This window comes from Cupressus sempervirens, chromosome 2, assembly GCF_028749045.1.
Source record: "Cupressus sempervirens isolate cs-2001-9-10 chromosome 2, ASM2874904v1, whole genome shotgun sequence".
Taxonomy (NCBI): domain Eukaryota; kingdom Viridiplantae; phylum Streptophyta; class Pinopsida; order Cupressales; family Cupressaceae; genus Cupressus; species Cupressus sempervirens.
The window spans coordinates 770903885-770925617 of NC_143119.1; the positions used below are offsets into that span (position 1 = coordinate 770903885).

At 36.2% G+C, this 21733-nt stretch overlaps 1 protein-coding gene across 8 annotated transcripts in view; it reads right to left on the minus strand.

The window, feature by feature from the left end:
- The window catches only part of DBE1 (debranching enzyme 1), a 360131-nt gene extending 342116 nt beyond the window's left edge, over nucleotides 1–18015 (minus strand). For 5 of the 8 annotated variants that reach the window (XM_089815522.1, XM_089815517.1, XM_089815519.1 and 2 more), the window contains exon 1: nucleotides 17762–17963. The gene's annotated coding sequence lies outside the window, so the exon portion shown is untranslated. Of the gene's footprint in view, nucleotides 1–17761 lie in introns of all 8 variants that reach the window. The other 3 variants (XM_089815524.1, XM_089815521.1, XM_089815520.1) reach the window with 2 other exon arrangements.
- Between the last annotated feature and the right edge of the window lie 3718 nt (nucleotides 18016–21733).

Below are 21733 nucleotides of genomic sequence, written 5' to 3' on the forward strand. Positions count from 1 at the left end.
CTATCCAGTAATGCTTCTAGATCGTCAAGGTCATCATCTAATTCACTATCACTGTCCACAAGCTTACTTTTTGAATTTTTTCTTCTTTTAGATCCATCAAAGGTTAGTTGAAACTTGAAAGCAAATTCAACACTAGAAGGTGTATAATTATCAAAATTTGACAATTCAAATGCAGTGAGTCTACCAATTAGACTATCTAGGGTCAGGTCATTACCAGGTGTACATCTCAGTTCTTGTATTGTAGATACTCTAATGGCATAAACAAGAAGTAAAGTTCTTAGTACTAGTACCTTGCTGATCACAATTTCTTCATATATGTTTGCTCCAACACCTCTAATTGCATTCATCGCTTCTTCAATTCGGCCACAATATTGAGCAATAGCTTATCCTTCTTTCATTCTCATGTCATCAAACTTGTCTCTTAAACTTTCAGCTTTAGCCCTTAACACATTTCTATCTCCTCCATGAATTTGTGCTAACTTATCCCACATTTGCTTTGCAATAGTGCAATCCTTCACATCATCAAACTCAGCATAACTTAGGGAAGATGTCAGATCTATCATCATTTGATTGTGCTCATGCTTCTCTTTTATTTGCTCAATTGTCATGGGTCTAGGTACTTCTATGTATTCATTGTCCAAGTAGTATAGTTAGAATCTTCAACTCCAGATAGATGCAATCTCATCAAATGTTGCCATACTGGGAAGTTCTCTTTGTTCAACTTGGGTATCTCTCTCTTGTACATCGTTATCTTTAGCTTAAGTCCCTTCAAATTTTCCTTAAAAGCACCAAAGCTCTATACCAATTGTTAGAATGATTAGAATAACTGAGGGAAGGGGGGGTAAATCAGTTATCCTCAGTCCCAGATGTACCAATTCAACTTTTAAAAACTTCAAACAACTTAATCAAACTCATAAATCCACTTAGCCAATATCGCTATTCATCAGTAATTGAACTTATTGATCTCATCACTTAGCTCTATGTTTAGTGTATGTTGAATAACATATAACAGTAAATAGCATGAGAAATGAAAACAACATTCACACAAGTATGACACCAGGATTTAACATGGAAATCCAATTTGGGAAAAACCACCAAGAAACATGCTATCATTTTTTAGTCTTCTAAAGTGAGCTTGGTTAAAAGTCAACTCTATTAAAGGTTACAAAACACGTTGTTAGGTGTGACCCTATTAAAGGATTTAATCACGTTGTTAGGTGTGACCCTATTAAAGGATTTAATCACCTTGTTAGGAGTGGCCTTGTTAGAGGTCTTAAAAACATCCCATCATAATGTCACCTTGATTAAAGGATTTACAATATGACTGTTAGGTAAATCTTGATAAAAGGATTTTACAACCACAATAGTTAGAAAGTAACGACTAGATTGACTTGATAAAATACAACTCACTTTGCAAGTTCAGATATCCATTTGGCTCATGCTAGGTTCATTGACTGGTCTTCATCACATTCTTTATCTCTAATTAGTTTGGCAACACTTGAAGCAATCTCTCTTCACCAACTTCTCACTTTCTTTTGTTACTCTATAATGTTCCCGTCATAAAATAACTAATTAATCAAACCATTGTCTATGGGCCGATTGATTTAGTATATCTCAAACCCATTTTCATTTTTTATTTCCATAGGTGTGGCCGTCAACTATCTTTGTAAACCCTCAGGAAGTTCCTCCGAAGGGTATTTAAGCACGACATGTAGGTAGTAGCTAGTATGTGATTTGGATTATTTTCTTTGTATTGCGAATTCTAGTTGGGATTCTCTATTATTCGTCATTTCAAAAGTTAAAGATCTTCCCTGCTTCGCTATTCCAGTTTCGGTGGGAATCAACCCTCACCCCATTCCATTGTGTTCTACTTTGCTTCGGGTGTAACTACATTCTGTGTGTAACTATTTGTAGTGGCATTTTATCTATCATCTGTACCTAGCAAATCTAAAGTGTTATTTTTATTTATCTATGTGCAATCACCTAAAATATAATTGTTATTTGTAGCGATTTATTTTTCTTGTGTGGATGCATGCAATACCCTGGCCAAAGTTATTATATCCCATCACCCTTACTTGCACCGTACGGAATAGTGCCACCACCATACGACATCCAGGCAGTACAGCCTATTCCTTCACACCTTGCGGCTGCCCTTTTGTCCACCGTACAGACTTCTAGTGTCCATTGTGCAAGCTATACAAGCTGACATTTAACTAAGGGAATTGTCGAATCTAGAACCTTTGCATATAAACAGGAATGGAACATTATAGTGGTATCAAAGCCAAAGATCCTGCCAGCCTATGGATAGTGAATAAAAGCTTATAGCCGGAAGAGGAGGAGGTCCCACTTAGTTGATAGAATGGCAGATCAAGAACCCACTCCTACCAAAGTCATGGCACTATTGAGGGATCTTTCGAGGAATCGAGGAATCATGCACAGATCAATGACAGTAAGCGACTTATAGAAGAAACTCTCTAAAAACTGGTAGATGATAAGATATCTGGGGAAAAAAATGGTCATAGTTCCAACTCGGTTTCAAGAAAGGTGAATCCTCATCCAGCATGCTCTTGACCTTCCATGTCGACTTTTTCTACACACGCAGAGGTACCTCACAGAGGAGGGCAACCGACCTTTGATGAAATTTAAAAACAGTTGAAAGAAGACTAAAAGAATGCAATCTTGGAAGAGGATATATCCTACAAAGATTACGCAGAATTGAGAATGGGATATTCCAGAGGCGAAAACCAAGGATATTTTAACAATGATCTCAAAAGAAAGTTGAGCAAAGTAAATCTATCACCATTTAACGGATCCAAATTCATATCTACCCAAGCATGGGTAATGAAGGTTGATAATTACTTCCAACTTAATCCAATGCTAGAAGAAGCAATTAAATTTGCAACATTCCACTTGGAGGGAGTGGCGCATGAATGGTGGCATCATGGCACTATTACCTAGGACATGACCAAGTAAATACTTATGCAGAATTCACCGAAAGATTAATAGATCGGTTTGGTAAAGAACTAGAATTTAATTTTAAAGAGTTGGCACAATTGAGGCAAACTGGATCGGTCAACCAGTACATCACAGAATTTTAGAAACTCTATGTTTTGGTTACAGACATATTGGAAATAAGACGAATAGTGCTCTTCATGGACGGACCGATGGAACCATTGAAGGGTTAGGTAAAAGGTTTCAATCCTACCACCTTTTTGGAGGCTATAAAAAAGGCGCAAAGCATGGCATCATCATCGACATCATCCTCTTGAGGTTACTCCCACTCCAAATTGCCAGTATTTCCAAGGGACAAATGTAACAAACCTTTGCCAAAGAAACCTTCATTGGACGAAGCTACCAAATAGGAGCTCCTAAGGAAGAAATTATGTTTCAATTGCAAGGCACCAAGGGAACTTGGGCACAAATGCTTCGATAAGGGGAAAATACACTACATCAAAGTCGTATCCAATGATGAGGACGATCAAGGGAATCTACCCACAAAAGATGATCACCCCCATGAGGACTCCAAAATGATTGATTTGAACCGTAAGAAGAGGATCGCAACATTGGTATGGCGTGGGGGAAACCATCACCTTAGTCGGGAGCCCGAGATGTACGGTATTTTGTGTATGAGGAACCCTTCAAGGACAAAGGATCATTGTGATGCTCAATAGCGGAGCCACTCTAAACTTCATAATCTCATCTTTGGCGAAAATAAGAAGTCTACCTACTGAGACGCGAGCAAGATTTCAAGTCAAGGGTTGATGGCAACACAACCCAACAACAGAATAGACACAATAGAAAGGGGAAATTATATTAACTGAGAAAATAAGCTAGTACAAACAGTGCAGAGAAAATAAACTTCAAAACATGCCCTACGGGCTTACAATAGCATAAATCGGGAGAATATTTCTCCTTTTACCACCTCCTCTCAAGCTCCCATCCGAACTGCCTTTTACAATGCCAAAAATCTCCTTAAATAGACCCCGGAGGGTTAAGGACTAGGAGTACATTCTAGAAAGTGCTAGTAGGCATCCACCGACAAAATAGAAGGTTCCAGAAACCGCGTTAGAAGTTGGTGCAAATCTAGAAGAATCCAGAAACGGTAGCCGAACTTCCGGGAGGCATAACTTTTGAACCGTAGCTCCGATTGACGAACCGTTTACATTTTCGGAAAGCTCTCGAAGCGCTCTATAGCCCTATGGACGAGCTTCGCTCATCCTCCATTTTTCGACCCTTTTTGAGGTCATTTAATGCCCTAAACCTGACTTTGAAGCATTCTTAGGAGGTCTCCAAAACCCAAAAAACTGCAATAACTTTCAAACCGTGGGGCCTTTTGACCTGATTCTTTTTCTGGAATGCTCTAAATCTCAATTACATTCATCTGGCCAAGTCACACCTTCTAGGTCACCAAAATGATGGCCAAATTGCATGCTCCTATTTTTTCGAGATTTTCAAATGCACTGATAGTTGAACTATGAGAGTTGGAACCTTTATTTGAGCCAAATGGGTATCCAAAAATGTAAAGACATGAAACAGAAACTAAGTCTAAGTACATTTTTTTTTGGGTGACACAGGATTGCCCTTATACCTCTGGATGCTCCTGCATCAGACACCCAGGGTAGATTGAAAAATGACCCTGTCACTTTATGGATGGTAGAGGAAATCCCAAATGGGAAACCTTAGCTGCTGAAATCCAAGTTGAGTCCTCGATCGGCCGTCCTTTCCATTTTACCAAATACTCTTCATACTGCCTGTTTCTGGTACTCCTACCCACACGTTGATCTAGAATGTCTTCTATCTCCTCCTTCTTAGAAGCAGGAATTGGACATGGCTCTAAAACCAGCTCCTCATCAGCACCATCATCATGATACTCTGTCAAGTCTGCAATGTTGAAAATGGGAGAAATGTGAATACCATCTGGCAGCTCCACCTCATATGCATTTCCTGAGTTATGTTTCTTCAAAATTTTGCAGGGGCCAAATTTCTTCATTTTCAGCTTGTTGTAAGTACCAACTGGAAATCTTTCTTTTCGTAAGTGCACCATGACTAGATCCCCTACTTGGAATTCCTTATGTCTTCTCCTTGCATCAGCCCTAGCTTTATACTCTTGATTCATCTTGATAATGTGTGCTTGAACCTCCTCATGTAGATGCTTGATGTGTTCAGCAAATTCCTCAGCTTCAGCACTTGTTCTCTCCCCTTGTTCTATCTTCCTCAATTCTGGTGCAATCCTTGGGCTATTTTCATATACAATTTGAAATGGTGATTTTCCAGTACTCCTATTTACAGAGTTATTATAAGCAAACTCTGCCTGTGGTAGAATCAAATCCCATCCCTTGGGCTTATCTCCAACTAAGCATCTCAGCAAATTGCCTAGACTTCTATTTACCACTTCTGTTTGGCCATCAGTCTGTGGGTGATGCGTGGAACTGAATTTCAAGTCTGTTCTCAACTTTTTCCACAATGTCCTCCAGAAATACCCCACAAATTTAGTATCTCGGTCAGAAACTATACTCCTTGGAAGACCATGTAGTCTTACCACCTCTTTGAAAAACAAGTCTGCAATATGGACAGCATCATGAGTTTTGTGGCATGGAATGAAATGTGCCATTTTGGAGAACCTATCAACCACCACGAATACTGAGTCATTACCCCTTTGTGTCCTTGGCAATCCAAGAACAAAATCCATACTTATGTCCTCCCATGGCCTTGATGGAACAGGCAATGGCTGATATAGGCCAGTATTTTGACTAAACCCCTTGGCAACTTGACAAACCTGGCAACTCTGTACAAACTTCTTCACATCCTGTGAAATTTGAGGCCAAAAATAATGTTCTCTAAGAATGGAAATGGTCTTATCCCGACCAAAATGTCCTGCCATCCCTCCACTGTGTTTCTCCTTAATCAGATTTTCCCTCATGGAACTCCTTGGAATGCACAATTGACTACCTTTGAACAACATGCCATCCTGAATCAAATAATCTAACCACTTGGTTCTATCTACAGCAACAGGTTATTTACAAGCTTTCCATGCTTCAGCAAAATCAGGATCCTCAGGGTACAAATTCTTGAGTTCATCAAACCCAACTACTTCAACCTGCATTGTTGTAAGCAACAACTGTCTCCTACTTAGTGCATCTGCAACCCTATTAGATTTTCCACTTCTATGCTTCAACACAAATGTATAACTCTGCAAGAATTCTACCCACTTTATATGCCTCTGATTCAATTTACCTTGGCTATTTAGGTACTGTAATGCCTGATGATCAGTATACAAAACAAATTCCTTTGGCAATAAATAATGCCTCCATTTCTTTAAGGCCTAAACTATTGCATAGAACTCTTGATCATAAACAGAATACTTCTTCTTTGCATCATTCAATTTTTCACTAAAATATGCAATAGGCTTACCTTCTTGGCTTAATACAGCCCCAATAGCGCTACCACTAGCATCACAATCCACCTGGAATACTTTTCTAAAATCTGGGAGTGCCAACACAGGCTGTTCAGTCACCTTCTTCTTCAGCAATTCAAAACTTCTCGTAGTTGCTGCAGTCCATTTGAACTCTTTTCTATCCCCTCTTATTGTATCAGTTAGAGGTGCACATATGCCACTGAAATTCTTAATAAACTTCCTGTAAAAACTAACCAGACCATGAAATGATCTTAACTCAGTAGCAGACCTTGGAGTAGGTCATTCCAAGATGGCTTTTACCTTCTCTGGATCCATTTTGAGACCTTCAGGTGATATAACAAATCCCAAATAGACTAACTCCCTTTTTGCAAAGACACACTTCTTTAGATTAATTAACAGTTTCTCTTCCCTTAGCCTTTCAAGGACACTACGAATATGCAGTAAGTGTTCTTCCAAAGTCTTGCTGAAAATTAAAATATCATCCAAATAGACAATAACAAATTTTCCCAAGAACTTCTTAAGTACCTCATTCATGAGCCACATGAAGGTGCTTGGGGCGTTCGTCAATCCAAAGGGCATGACTAACCACTCATAAAGACCCTCCTTGGTCTTGAAGGCTGTTTTCCACTCATCTCCTTCTCGAATCCGTATCTGATGATAGCCACTCTTCAGATCTATCTTTGTGAAGTACTGAGCTCCACTCAAGCAGTCCATAAGATCATCCATCCTTGGTAAAGGAAATCGGTACTTGATGGTTATCCTATTTATAGCTCGAGAATCTGTAAACATCCTCCACTCTCCATCCTTCTTTGGTGCAAGTACTGCAGGTATTGCACATGGACTCAGGCTCTCTCGAATCAAGCCCTTCCTCAACAGCTCCTGAACCTGTCTATTTAGCTCCTCTGTTTCAGTAGGAGTCATCCTGTGAGCAGCCTTGTTAGGCAAACTAGCTCCTGGAATCAGATCTATTTGATGACTGATTTGCCTTACTAGTGGCAATCCATCCGGAACATTATCAGAGATAATATCTCCAAATTCCCCTAGTAAATCTGAAACTTCAAATGGTATTTCACTACTACCTTCTTTATCTTTCCTAGGAATCAAAGCATAGCACATACGCTGATGTTTCATGCCATCTAAAAACTTCCTTCCATCAACAAGACAAATCCTAGCACTGCTACATACCTTTTCATCTTCCTTTTTCATGGGCTTCAATTTGTGGCGAACTCCATCCTTTGTCAGAGAGTATGTGTTTGCATGTCCATCATGTATTGCATGTCTATCAAACTGCCATGGTCTACCCAACAATAGATGGCAAACATCCATCGAAATAACATCACAGAGAACTTCATCATGGTAACTCCCAATTTTGAATTTTACTAAACATTGTTCACTTACCAGGACCTTATGGTCATCTTTTACCCAAGAAATCCGATAGGGCTGGGGATGTTTCTCCCTCTTGAGCTTCAGCTTAGAGACCATCTCTTCTGATACCAAGTTATCAGTGCTACCACCATCAATGATCACATCACAACATTTATCCTCACACTTGCATCTAGTACGGAACAAACTCCTCCGTTGTCCTGGTTCATTTTCACCACTTAGTAGGACTCTTTCATTTACCAAGGTCTCTCCTCTTTCTGCATCCTCTGAATGTGATGATTGTGCATCCTCATCCACGTGAGCAACCCTAGCTTGGCCCTCAGCTCTCCTATCTGTCCTTCCTTGTCGTTGAGGGCATTCAAAGGCACGATGACCTTCTTCATTGCAATGGAAACAGGTACCACGGAAGCCTCCTCTTCCTTGTCCACGTCCTCTACCTCTTCCTCTTTGATTTCCAAAGTCTTGATCACGAGAGCGGTTGAAACCCTCATTCCTCTGGTTCCTGCTAGGACCCTCATCTTCATTTTTCTTTTGAGTTTCATTGCGGCCTCCAGATGATCTACCGCTCCCCCTTCCTCCTTGACCGCGCCCTCTTTGTCTTCCTTCAAACCTTTTCCTCAGCTTCTCTTCAACTCGCAGGGCAAACTGGTATGCTTCTTCAACGCTGGTCATTCTTACCAGACTTAATTCCTCCTGGATGCTAGGTCGTAACCCATTGATATAACGAGCAACCTTCTCCTTATTTGCTTTTGCATGCCCTGCTCTAATCAGGAGTCGGTAAAACTCCTCTGTATATTCTTGGACTGATCTTCCTGCTTGCTTTAACCCATGCATCTTCTTAAACAGATCAAGCTCGTAGTCCACAGGAATGAACTGCTTCTTCAATTTGTCCACCATGCGATCCCATCTTGTGATCTTCTCCTTTCCTCTTCTAAGTCTTTCTAGTTGAACCTCTTGCCACCAGATTTTGGCATGGCCTTTCAGTTTGGCCTTTGCAAACTTAACCCTATCTGGGTCCCTTATATTCTCATACTCAAAGTATTCTTCCAGTTCATTGATCCAATCAATCAACTCATCTGGTTTCAAATTTCCCGAAAATATACCCACTTCAATTGTAGGTCTTTTCCCAAACCTAGTAATGGCCCTAAAAAGCCTTTCCTCTACAGGATTCAGAACTTCCCCGTCAACTTCCATTACTTCCTCTTCATTGTCATCCTCACTATTGTCATCTGCGGCAATATTTGCTCCTCTAAGAAGCTCCTCTTGCAATGCTTGTACCTGTCTCTGGAGGGCTCTAACCTCCTCAGGATCAATAGCTTTGGCCCTTCCGCCACGCTCCCTTCGTGGAGGCATCTTCTAACTCGAACCCACAACCACACAGTCCTGGTGCAAACTGCCTCACAGTTGGCGCTCTGTCTACACACTCAGGAAAACCCGCTCTGATACCACTTGATGGCGACACAACCCAACAACAGAATAGACACAATAGAAAGGGGAAATTATATTAACTGAGAAAATAAGCTAGTACAAACAGTGTAGAGAAAATAAACTTCAAAACATGCCCTACGGGCTTACAATAGCATAAATCGGGAGAATATTTCTCCTTTTACCACCTCCTCTCAAGCTCCCATCCGAACTGCCTTTTACAATGCCAAAAATCTCCTTAAATAGACCCCGGAGGGTTAAGGACTAGGAGTACATTCTAGAAAGTGCTAGTAGGCATCCACCGACAAAATAGAAGGTTCCAGAAACCGCGTTAGAAGTTGGTGCAAATCTAGAAGAATCCAGAAACGGTAGCCGAACTTCCAAGAGGCATAACTTTTGAACCGTAGCTCCGATTGACGAACCGTTTACATTTTCGGAAAGCTCTCGAAGCGCTCTATAGCCCTATGGACGAGCTTCGCTCGTTCCCCATTTTTTGACCCTTTTCGAGGTCATTTAATGCCCCAAACCTGACTTTGAAGCATTCTTAGGAGGTCTCCAAAACCCGAAAAACTGCAATAACTTTCAAACCGTGGGGCCTTTTGACCTGATTCTTTTTCTGGAATGCTCTAAATCTCAATTACATTCATTTGGCCAAGTCACACCTTCTAGGTCACCAAAATGATGGCCAAATTGCATGCTCCTATTTTTTCGGGATTTTCAAATGCACTGATAGTTGAACTATGAGAGTTGGAACCTTTATTTGAGCCAAATGGGTATCCAAAAATGTAAAGACATGAAACAGAAATTAAGTCTAAGTACATTTTTTTTTGGGTGACACAGGATTGCCCTTATACCTCTGGATGCTCCTGCATCAAGGGTGCTAGAGGAACACTTTTGCCATGTACGAACCTTGTTCCCCAACTAAGTATCACCATGGCTAACCACACTGTGACAGAGGATTTCTTTATAGTGGACCTAGATGATATGGAGATTATTTTGGGCATACAATGGATGAAGACAATTGATGAATACACACAGGGTTTCAAGCAGATGGACTTCACTTTTGTTGTCGATGGGAAGAAAGTTGTTCTCTATGGGATGGCTAATGAGGGATTGAAGGAAGTTTCAACACAGTGGATGGAGGCAATTTTTCAACATGATGACATTGTATGGGCTGTACATTTTTTCGTTTCGGCAGAACCAATAAAAGGACAATAGGCACCCCATCAGGATGATGATTTTCAAAATATCTTGAGTACTCGTGACAAAGTTTTTATAGGCATTCCTCCTAGCATACTCCCCCATCGCGGGTTTAGGCATACCATTGAGTTGGAAGCTGACGGCAAACAAGTTATCACCATGCCATACTGCCACCCCAAAAAATTCAAAGATGACATCGAGAAGATGATTCAGGAGCTCCTCGAGAAAGGATGGATTTGTCCCAGCTCTAGCCCTTTTGCATCACTGGTAGTATTGGTAAAAAAAGGATGGGTTGATGTGCATGTGTGGACTAGCGTGCGCTAAATAAGAAGACAATAAAAAATAGATACCCTATTCCCAGGATCAATGAATTATTGGATGAGCTGCATGGTGCAGTTTATTTTTCTAAAATAGATCTCTATTCTAGATACCATCAGATCCACATGCGGGAATACGACGTGGAGAAGAAGGCTTTTCATTGTCACTACAAGCATTACGAGTTCCCAGTCATGCCATTTAGATTAACGAATGCATCGGCTACTTTTCAATCTTGCATGAATCGCATCTTCAACAAATAGTTGCGTAAGTACTTGCTGGTATTTTTTAATGATACCTTATTTATAGCAAAACTTGGGAAGAATACCTGAGACATTTGGATGAAGTCCTAGGGACCATGAAGGTTCAGTCTTTGTTCGCAAAAAGCAATCCAAGTGTGAATTCGAGATGACAAAAATATTGTACCTAGGGCATGTTGTTAGTAAATATGGAGTTCAGGTCCACCAGGAGAAGATTCAAGCTATCCTGGATTTGTCCCCACCAAAATCGCTCACTGAGTTGCGAGGGTTCTTGGGACTGTGCAGTTATTACCGGAGGTTTGTACACGGTTTCTCTCAACTCAATGCACCATTAACAAATCTGACTAAGAAAGGTTCCTTCGAGTGGAATGAAAGAGCACAACACACTTTTGATAAGTTAAAAGAAGTCGTGGCCACTTACTCGATTCTTGCCTTACCTGATTTCACTCAAACATTCATTCTAGAGTGTGACACATCCAGAGAGGGCATTGGCACAGTATTAATGCAAGATGGACACCCTATAGCCTATGAAAGTTGGAAACTTACACAAGCGAAGCATCTATATTCCATTTATGACAAAGAGATGTGGACCATTGTGTATGCACTAACTAAGTTCCGACAGTATCTAGTAGGTGCCAAGTTTGTCGTCTGTACCAATCATAATAGTTTGAGATATTTTCTGGAGCAATGGGATCTGAACGAGAGGCAACAAAAATGGGTAAGATTCAGGCTTTTGATTTCGACATTGAATATGTGAAGGGAAAGAACAATGTGGTTGCAAATGCTTTATCAAGAAAACCTATCATCTACTTACTATCTCAAATTTCAACTAACTTGAAAGCACACTTATTGGTCGAATATTCCAAAAACAAATTCGCATGTAAGCTAATGGACGACATTCAGGATGACCGATACAAGGTAGTGGATGACGTTATTTACTATAAGGATCGGATATACTTAGTGCCTAAAGCCAAACTGAAGCAAACAATCCTAAAGGAAATACATGCCTCACGCTTGGTCGAAAATCCGGATTTTTTCAAAACCTATAGATAGCTCAGGGAGAGGTTTTCATGGAAGGGACTTAAAGGAGATGTATTACAGTACATACGGGAATTTGCAGTCTGTCAGCAAAACAAATTTGAACACACTTTACCTGTCGGGTTACTGCAACCCTTTCCTATACCAAAACAGAAGTTCCATTGTTAGTGACAGGGAGGGTTAGTTTCTTAGTATTTTTTAGACAGAATTGTTTCAGTTGCCATGAACAAAACTGTCGCCAAGTACTAGCTACCACCCTCAAACAGACAGATAGACGAAGATTGTGAAAAAGTGGCTAGAAGGCTACCATCCGAACTATGTTTCAACACAACAACAAGCATGGGTCAAATGGATGCATCTGGGGGAACACTATTACAATACAACTTATCACATGTCCATTGGGATGGCACCCTTTAAAGCCCTACACCAAGGGCAAGGGACTGGCTTGAGGAAGGACAAGACATCCTAAGATTCTTGAAGAAGAACTTACAAAGGACACAAAATCAACAAAGGATCTACGTCAATAGACACCAGATCAAGAGAAGTTTCGAAGTGGGGCTTGGTCTATCTCAGGCTCCAACCGTACAAGTAGTCGTCATTGAAGGCAAAAGGGAAAGAAAAATTGAAGCCACGTTTTTATGGTCCTTATCATGTAGCTCGCCGCATCGGTGAAGTTGTCTATGAACTGGAACTTCTAGAAGGAAGCCGCATCAATAACATATTTCATGTCTCCTGCCTAAAGAAAGTCGTAGGACAAAATATCGCAATGACCACAAATCTTCCACCGCTCCATAAAGAAGGGAAGCTCGCGTTAGAAACGGGCAAGATCATTGATGTACGGGATAAGACTCTACGGAACCATACCCTGAGGGAATAGTTGGTACGCTACAAACACTTGTCATTGGACGATGCAACTTAGGAAGGTGAACACATTCTGCAACGTCCGACATTGCATTTGCTTGAGGATAGCAAGTTTTGGGATGGGAGGACTGTAATGTTCCCATCATAAAATAAATAATTAATCAAACCATTGTCTATGGACCAATTGATTTAGTATATCTCAGACCTAGTTTTATTTTATTATTTCTGTAGGTGTGGCCGTCAGCTATCTTTGTAAACCCTTGGGAAGTTCCTCCAAAGGGTATTTAAGTACGACATGTAGGTAGTATTTGGTATGCGATTTGGATTATTTTCTTTGTACTGCAAATTCTAGTTGGGATTCTCTGTTGTCTGCCATTTCGAAAGTGAAAGATCTTCCCTACTTGGCTATTCCGGTTTTGGTGGGATTCAACCCTCACCCTATTCTGTTGTGTTCTACTTTGCTTCAAGTTTAGCACATCTAGAGCGTCAACTTTGTCTACGAATACACATTTTGTGTGTAATTATCTGTACTGGCATTTTATCTATCATTTATACCTGGCAAAGCTAAAGTGTTATTTTCATTTATCTATGTGCAATCACCTGCAATATAATTGTTATTTGTAGCGATTTATATTTCTTGTGTGGATGCATGCAATACCCTAGCCAAAGTTATTATATCCCATCACCCTTCACTTATACACGCTAACTGTACGGCCTCCATCAAACATTGGATTTGCATGGTACTAATCCACCTTATCTGTTGGAGTCTCTCCTTACTTGCATCGTACAAACAATTTCAAAATCGTCATACGGCTCACACAAACCACTATACAATATAGTGCCTCCATCATATGGCTAAGACACATCACCGTATGACAGCCAGGTCGTACAGCCTCCAGGCCGACATCACCGTATGGCATCCAAGCAGTACGGACTATTCCTTCACACCCTACGGCTACCCTTTTGTCCACTGTACAGACTTGTAGTGTCCACTATGCAGGCTATACAAGCTGACATTTAACTGAAGGAATTGTCGAATCTGGAACCTTCACCTAAAAATGGGAACGGAACATGACATACTCTGTGCTTCACTTCCCTTCACAAATTTGCCAACCAACAACAACTGTAAAACATCTCTTATACCTCTTTAAATAGATAGGTTTAATCTTTTGCCACTTAAACATAACCGTAGATCTTAGGGTTTGATCAGATTCATTGAATTTGTTCATCATTTTGTCCTACTTCTTTTCTTAAAACTTCTGGAATACGGTTTGCTCGGTCATTACTTAAGTACCCTAATCTTATGCTCAGTAATGCTTAACTTCTTCATTGACCTAGTAACATGTTGCTCGGTCAAGCTCATGTTTTACTCAACTTCTTGACTTCTATCAATCATCTCTTCTACACTTCAACTCATCTTTCTTCTTCACTTAATACAATGATCAAACAACATATTATCTTATCAAATACTAGCTGATCAAGTGCCCTTTGTAATTCCACCATACTTACTCCTTTTTACTCAACCACTTTACTAGTTTATCTTGTTACCTCTTTTTTCAAATCCTCTTCATCAATCAACTAATATAGCACTCTACACTATTAGCAAATGTCTTACCAATAAGGTTTGGCATCAATGACAACATAACAATTGTTCCAATTGTAGTTCCAACAATAAGTGCAAGGTAGTAAAGTTACTCCTACCACCATGACCTCAAATCCCTCATACTCCACCTTATGCAAATCCCTCTTAGCGACTAAGGATGAATTAATGAAATTGAGTGTGGCTCTACTATCAAGCATGATTGTGACTTACCCCTCCTAAAGTGTGCCATGGACCTGAAATATACTACATCTGAAAGTTGCAATGGAACCTCTTTTATTTACAAGTGTGGCAATCATCTATGCATGATTCGTCTCCTCTTCTTGATTAGTCTCCATGACTTACCTAAAATAGACACTTACTATAAAAAGTAAGTATGCCCATCTAACTCAAATGAAGAGCAACTTTGAACATCCCTAACCACTAGAGTGGCAATTAGCATCGAGCTCTACCAACTGGACCCTCTAAACAACTCTGTTAGCCTATGAAGGTCAAGAAATATGCTAATCCTCTGAAAATTGGCGCTCACGAAGTTTGGGACATTACAAAATCAGTTATTGAACTCTCTATCATTATTAAAGAAAAGGATTAAGTTAGTTAATCAAATGTTCATGTGAAGTTAGTTATAAAATCTCTTTCTCAATTATCTAACGAACTTATTATTTGCGTTCATAGAAAAAGGAAAGCAGTCATTTCTGTTGTTATAATTTAAAGTAACTTCCCTTTATTCTTATATTCGTTTGTTATCATCCTAAGGCATATTATCGAAAAAGCATGGGAGACAAAGGATGAGGTTTTTTGTGCTTTGTGGACTTTAAATAGGCTTTTGACACAATCCCTAGGAACAAACTTTGGCTCGGGATGGAAGAATTGGGGATCCTTATGAATCTCAGAGCTGCTGTTCATAGGATGTATGAAGAGGTGAAAGTCAATCAAAACTTCTGATAACATTTTAGAGTGCTTTGGAAGTGATATAGGGATCAAACAGGGTTGTCCACTATCTCTTACTCTGGTCGAGTTATATATTGACAAACTTGAAGAATGGTTAGACATGCAAAATGATGAGGGTATCCAGTTAGGTAAATTTTTAATAAGGCTGCTCCTCTATGCAGACGATCTCATTTTGGTTGCCAAATCTACTCGTGGTTTGCAAGATCATTTACTTTCTCTTGAGCACTTTTGCAAAACGGTACGGATGTAGGTCAATATCAATGAGACTAAAGTCATGATTTTTTCAAAAAACAGAAAACTACATCAGCATAAGTTCTATTTTGAGGGCAGCATTCTTGAGGAAGTTGCAGAGTATAATTACCTTGGGATTGATTTCAACAAAAAGCTAAGCTGGGAAGGTTGTAGAAAGAAAAGAGTATTAGGAGAATGGAAGGCATTTTATGGGCTTCAAATTAAGTGTCGTGAGAGAAAGCTTTGGGACTAGAAAGTTACTCAAACTTTATTTGGACTTCTTGTGCTACCGGTTGTTCTCTATGGTTGTCAAATATGGACCAGCAGCACTTCAGCCTTACAGTGGAAACAAGTCGAGGGGATCCAAAAGCGTTGGATCATAAACAAGTTTAAAATCAAAAACATCATTTTATATGATATTATGTTAAGTGAAGTTGGGGCTGCACTTATCGAGGCAATTGCTATGGTTCGCCTCATTAGTTATCTAAAAAGACCTGAAAAAATGTGATAAATGGACTAAAGTGGTCTTTAATGATATATTGTGCAAACGTAAAAAGACATGGATGCAACAAAATATCAAGTGGATGAGCAAATGGAATATTCATTTCAGCATGTGCACGCAAATAATAAAGAAATGAAGATCTTTGTTATGGAGAAATTATATAAGAGAAATTGGGGAAATGGACTTGGAAGGAAAAAAACTTATTATATTATTGAATTCAACCCCACATGTCATCAACTCGAAAAGGCATACATAGGGGACAACATTTCTTGGAGAGCTAAAAGTCATATTGCACAGTTCAAAACCAATTCTCATCAACTCTGATGTGAAACAGGGCAATGAAAGAGGCCAAAAGAGTCTTGAGAAGAAAGAGTTTTCACACTTTGCAGCTCCAGAAAGGTAGAAACCGAGCAACACTTTATGTTAGAATGTGAGGCATACAAGGATATCGAGTTCAAATTTGCAGATATTATATCTGGAACCTTTTGGCACAACTTATTCAGCAAGGAGAACATTGAGAAGTCAGGTGGGCTCATCATCAGCTTGCACAAAAAAAGAACAGAATTGTTAGAGTTGATTTAGTTGGAAGGCTGTCCCATAGGCTATATTTAGCCTTGTGGATGTTAAAAATCATATATCTATCTATCTTTCATTTTTAGGTACTTAAATTTGGGTATGTCATAATATATATATATATATATATGATAGAGGGTAGGAAAAGTTTAATTTCAGAAGTGGAGGAATATTACTCATTCATTAAGTCTGAAATATACAAAAAGATATATTCATCTATGCATATCTTTAATATACATAAACATACATATATCTCGATATTTATGAGACCTCGCTTCCCTAAATTCTTTGGAAAAAAATGGAAAATGCTGTGATAGGTGCAGCACTGCTCCCTGTCATTGATGGCATGCCCCAAAGGGATGCATGTTTAAAACTTACGGCAATGCATTCACACACAATATAAAGGTGTAACCCAGGAGCACTCCAGTATTGTTCGACCCTGCTCTTCTGTTAGGTTGCGATCTCGTTTTAACATTGTGCAATCCTTGACAGAACATTAGAGGTTTTCATTCAGCTCATAATAAGTCATTTTTGAAGCCGTAGGGGTTATGGTTTTAGATAACTCTGTTCATTAACTAAATCTTAGCTTTAAGAAGATTTAAAATTTTAAAAATGCATTGATAGATTGTACAAGCAAGATTAATTGGTCGTAGTAATTTTGAAGGTCGTTGGTTAGCTTGTGCTATTCTGCAGCAGCTGTCTTTCAATTCTTTTGCATTATTTCAATTAAAGAAAATAGATACTTAATAAGTTCAAAATAATTCATTATGAAGACACAGGTCTCGTGGGACTAAATCAATACGCAACTGAGCCGCATCATAGTTTTTCAAACAAATTAAGAACAATGAAAAAATGAAAAAATGAAAACAAATCCGCAACGCCTGTCAAAATCGAGTTTCTCAAATACGACACCCTAACACGAACGTGTTTACACCTAACATAATGTATAATATCTGAAATATTAGCAAACATAAGGGATTTTTTAAGTGTAAAAAGCTGTTGCATACCTTCAGTCTGAAAAGGAGGAGTTTTAGCAAAACAGAGAGGTCGCTGAGAAAATGTCTGAGGCAATTCCGATTTGTTGAGAAAAATGAAAATGCATCAATTATATAAATTTATAAAATTAAAATTAAAAATCGTTGGCAAGCTTGGCCTTCGGTTTTCAGTCAATCGAGCTTACCCATTCTTGATATATGATAAAAATCCAGTATTCGAGATGTGCCAAGATTAGATATATATCTCCATGGTTTTTTTTTTTTTTGAACTTATTATTATTTTTATTTATTTATTAGTTCACGGAGATACTATAGTATTATAAAATTCATGTGAATGCTCATTTCTTTTTTATTCTAACCAATCAAATAAATGAATTTTTACAAATATCGGTGCATCTATAATGTTTCTGATTTTTAGCTTTTAAATTATTTTTTTAAGAAAAAATATTTTCTTGTTTCTATTGCTTAGTACCACCATGTAGAATAGTTGACTTTAAAATTATTATTTTTCAATTTTAAGTTTCTCTGTTTCATTTGGTAAAATGTGACTCATTGGTAGTTGTATTTAATGCATTGAATGGGTGGTTGTATCTATCTTTGAGAAAAAATATCTATGGTCCTTTATCTTTTTTCCTTCTATAATATTTGGAACATACATCATCTAAAAATTATTCTTAAAATATTTGAAGATCTTCATCCAATCTAAATTAGAGAGCTATCATGTTGTTGTGTTGTTTTCACTTTGTCAGAGCAATTACATCTACAAATACCTCCCAAATTAGAGCTCACAAATTCTATATTTGTTGGATCCGATGAAATACACCAATATTTATTTTGCCAACCAAATCTAGACCCCTATTTTCGTGTTCAAATCCAACCATCTCAGAATTTTGTTGGTTTACTTTTTTTATCTAAAAATTAAATGATAATGTGTATTACAAACAAAATATTACAAATTATTTTCTAATTCATTCAAACATTATTACATTATGTAGGAACTATACATTGAATTGATAGAACTATATACCAATAATAACAAGGACATGATAATAATATGAAAATAATAATATGTATTTTATGCAATAGTAAAATGTATAAAGTCTTTAAAATAATTTAAAAATAATATGAATTTTATGCAATGGTAACTCTAAAATAATTTGTTGCATTTTGTGTATAAAAAATTATAAGTCTTACAAAACAACAATCAATAATGATAAAAGAAAATAATATGAATTTTATGCAATATTAAAATGTATACAATCTCTAAAATAATTTGAAAATAATATGAATTTTATGCAATAGTAACTTTAAAATAATTTGTTACATTTTGTGTAAAAAAAATTAAAAACCCTACAAAACAACAATCAATAAATATATTTTTATAAATTATTTCAAATATAATAGAGATGAAAACTTTATAATTTTAAAAAGTAATTGAATAATAAATTGTTTTGATTGGACAAACAAATAAAGGAAAAAGTTACACTCCTACTGTAACACAAAACAACCACTCAAATTATCAATAAATATATTGTGTGGAATTATTTTAAATACAATAAATATGAGAACTTTATAGTTCAAAAAGTAATTGAATAATAAAGTGTTCTAATTGGACAAACAAATTAATAAAAAGAAAAAGTGCATTGAATGCTATAGTTTATAACACGGACGCATAGCGTCTAGTTCCTGCCAATGTAGAAATTGAATTAAATTTTATAGTCAAAGTGTCACCTACTATTATTATTGTATGAAGTATACACTCAAACTACAAATTTTACTTTTGAAAATTTTCTTTTATTTGCAATTGCAATAGTAAAATGGTTATTATGCATTTTCTCAAAGTATATTTAACAAATATATATAAATGCAATAAATTAAAAATTTTGCGGATAAATTAAATGTCATGTGTTACATGTCTACCATGCCAAAAATGACATTGAGAGTAGTTTAACCAAAGTGAAAAGGGGAATATTTAGTGATTTTCTAGGTGTCATGAAATGAGGAACAAAATTACTACTAAATATCTAAAATAAATTAGAGTAAATGTTATTTTTATAATACATTAAAAACACAACTACTTCTAATATATATTTATATTTAAAATTTGACATTTTTTATAAACTTGCTTAAGTATATGCTAATTTTACTTTTAAACAAATATATTATATTGCAAGTATAAATGTAATCAAATTTTTTTTGTAAAATGATTATTCACAAATCTATTTTCTTTTTATTAATTTAAATTGAAATTTTAGATTAAATTATAAAATATCTTGATAAAATCTAATAAAATTATTAAAATTAGATCTTAATTAAATTCTAAACAAATTAGATAAATAACCTAAAGGAACTACTAATATTTTTAAGAATATATGCAAATATTCCTAAGCAAACTAATATAAAGGATTTGAAGTTTTAAAAAAATAAAATTCCTTCAAGAATTAAAGAAGGTTTGAAAAATAAAAGACATTCATTTAGTAAATATCATTTATTATTAAAAAATTTGAAGATATTCATAGACATTGTTACATGGTTGGTACATATTTATTATTTTAATCTAGATGGTTTTAAATATTTTTTTTTTGGAAAGTTCTATATATTTAAATGAATATCATTTCTTATTAAACTATTTGAAGATATTCATTGATGGTTGCCACATATTAATTATTTTAATTTGAATAGTTTTAATTTAAAAAAATGGGAAAGTTCTATCTATTTAAGTGAATATCATTTCTTATTAAAAAATTTGAAGATATTCATAGATATTGTGAGGTGGTTGGTATATATTTATTATTTTTCTTTTAATTTCAAGTCATTTGTCATTTTCACAATAGTAGAATACTTTTAAAGTGATTTTTTATTTTTGTGAACAAAAAATCAGAAGTGAAACACTACTGTAGCATACATTAGTCAATGAGGTTGTAGATAAATAATTTATGTTGAATTGTGAAAAACTAATATAAATTAAAACTATATAGTTTCATAAAGTTCTTGAAAAATAAATTGTTTTGATTGGAGAATCAAATTAAAAAGTTGCATTCAATGAATGTTATAGTATCCTGCCATGGCAGGAATTAATAATAAGTGTCACATAGTAGTATATTTGTTTTCTTGAATGATATTTTAAGAGTATGGGAAAATAAGAATAATTCTTAGAAAAATATTATTTAATTTAATGACTATATTTAGTAAATATTTGATTCAATAATTTTTTAGATGAATAATTGAATGGGTTAACCCCAACTTTATCTAGGATTTTGACTATTCTTGATTTTATTTTTTATATTATATTTTATATTTTGGTATTTGTATAAATGAGATTTTATACATGGATCATAATGAATTAATAGTTTGGCCAACCCCAGCAAGCATGAGTGAAATTTAATTTATTCAAATTCATTATAAAGAGTTTTTAGCTTAAATAAGTATTTTATTTCTTTTATTTTCCTTACACACTTCTTCTTCTTAGTTTTTAATTTTAATTTTTTTTTAAATGTGATATTTTTGTAAACTATAAGATAATAGAAATATGAAATATGGAAAGTCTTCCGAAAAAAGGGCTCCTATAACACAATATAGATTCATCCAGACATATAATTTATTTTATATATAAATTATAAATAAATTATAAGACATTAGATATGTTTCAATTATATAAAAAATAGTTGTTCTTAGCAGAAACTAATTCAATAATCAGACGGAGTAAATGCAATATATTGCCTACAATAAGTACAATGGATATTTTGGAGAGGTCTGGACATGAGTTTTTTTTAAAAGACAATTAATAGATCATTCAAGAAATGATGTGTGTAAGAAAAGTAGAAAAGAAAAAAGATAGAAAAATGTAAATAAAAAGAAGAACAATTTAGAAAATTTAATCAAATTATATAATTTTAATATATTTTAAAGTTCATTACCTAACTTTTTATTATATTTTATAAACTATAATAAATAAACAAAATTCTAATACAACAAAGAAATCCA